This window comes from Elephantulus edwardii, unplaced genomic scaffold, assembly GCF_000299155.1.
Source record: "Elephantulus edwardii isolate Elephantulus edwardi_28Jun2011 unplaced genomic scaffold, EleEdw1.0 scaffold00320, whole genome shotgun sequence".
Classification (NCBI taxonomy): Eukaryota; Metazoa; Chordata; class Mammalia; order Macroscelidea; family Macroscelididae; genus Elephantulus; species Elephantulus edwardii.
Genome location: NW_006400070.1, coordinates 2,236,575 through 2,238,349, shown reverse-complemented (window position 1 = coordinate 2,238,349; position 1,775 = coordinate 2,236,575). Strand labels below are relative to the sequence as shown.

Below are 1,775 nucleotides of genomic sequence, written 5' to 3'. Positions count from 1 at the left end.
AGCAAGTTCTTCCTTTTTTATTCTTCAGTTTTAGCTCTCTGTACATTCCATTACAATACTTTGTTTTGTCTTCCTGAGCTGTCCTTTGAAATGGTCTGTACAATTATTTCACTTTGACATGTTTTCCTTTAGATTTGACTTCTTGACACTCCAGTTCAATCTTTAGAGTCTCTTCTGATATTTATGTCAATTTTTTTATTTCTCCTCTGTTTTTGTAATGACCTTTTGCCTTCTTCATGGATACTATCCTTGATATCATCCCACACCTTTTCTTGATTGTCATTGATGTCCAATGCCTCTAACATATTCTTAAGATGATCATGAAATTCAGATTAACTTTTTTTCCAAGCGACCGGAAAGATGGCGGACATCCAGACCGAGCGCGCCTACCAGAAGCAGCCCACCATCTTCCAGAACAAAAAGAGAGTGCTGTTGGGTGAAACCGGCAAAGAAAAGCTCCCACGTTACTACAAGAATATCGGTCTGGGCTTCAAGACGCCCAAGGAGGCCATCGAGGGCACCTACATTGATAAGAAATGTCCTTTCACTGGTAACGTCTCCATCCGAGGACGAATTCTGTCTGGTGTGGTAACAAAGATGAAGATGCAGAGGACCATCGTTATCCGCCGAGATTATCTCCACTACATCCGCAAGTACAATCGCTTCGAGAAGCGTCACAAGAACATGTCCGTGCACCTGTCTCCCTGCTTCAGAGATGTCCAGATTGGAGACATTGTCACTGTGGGCGAGTGCCGGCCTTTGAGCAAGACTGTGCGCTTCAACGTGCTCAAGGTCACCAAGGCCGCAGGCACCAAGAAGCAGTTCCAGAAGTTCTGAGCCGGACACCACCCTGAATGAAATAAAGCTATTTTTTTTTCCTGTTCAAAAAAAAAAAAATGAAATTCAGATTAAATTGATTCAAGATCACATCTTGGTTCCTATGCACTTATTTTAATTTTGTATTAACAATGATTTATTCATTGCAAGTACTTTATTTAAAAGACACAAAAGACAACTCTACACATGGATTTCACATGATGGGCTGCATAGGAATCTGATTGGCTACATTTGTTGAAGAAATTGTTGGAGAAGCTCAATATCAGTAGTCAAAACTAGGCCAGGGACAGACTGTGGGTCAGATTATCAATTACTTAAACATGGAGATAAGCCAAAATCAAGAAGTGTATTTATTTATACTTTATGCCTTTTGTAGTTCCAAAAAGCACTTTTGATCATTTAGAATGAAAAACATGTAGTCATATTTATTAAAAGAAAAGAAAATCAGAAATCCAGAAGATAAAATTAGGAGAGAGAATTTCTACTTACCCTACAAAGTCTTCGCATGGCATGGCATGGCATGGCATGGCATGGCATGGCATGGCATGGCATAGCATAGCATAACAACCTTTGCATATTCCAGTCCACAAAACTATTCATTATATTACTATCATTTACATCTCTCTACGCTGAAGAGCAATGATGTCAGTTTGAAGACTAAGTTGTGCCTGAGTCAGGCCATGGTTTTCTCAATCACCTGCTGTGGCAGAAGAAAAATTGATGTCTTTGAGCTGTGATGTTGGAGAAGAGTATTGAATCCCATTGCCTGTTAAAATAAAAAACAGATATGTCCTAGAAAGGATGTGGCCAGAGTGTTTCATGGAGGCAAAAATAGCAAAGCTTCATCTTTCATACTTTGGCCATGTAGCTAAGCGAGAAGGGACATCATGCTTGGAAAGATGGAGGGTCAGTGAAGGTGAGGAAGACCTCTAATGAGA

The 1,775-nt window shown here is 40.1% G+C and overlaps 1 pseudogene; it reads left to right on the top strand.

Moving 5' to 3' along the window:
• Positions 1–360: 360 nt before the first annotated feature.
• Positions 361–837, top strand: LOC102851675 (annotated as a pseudogene).
• The last annotated feature ends 938 nt before the right edge of the window (positions 838–1,775 follow it).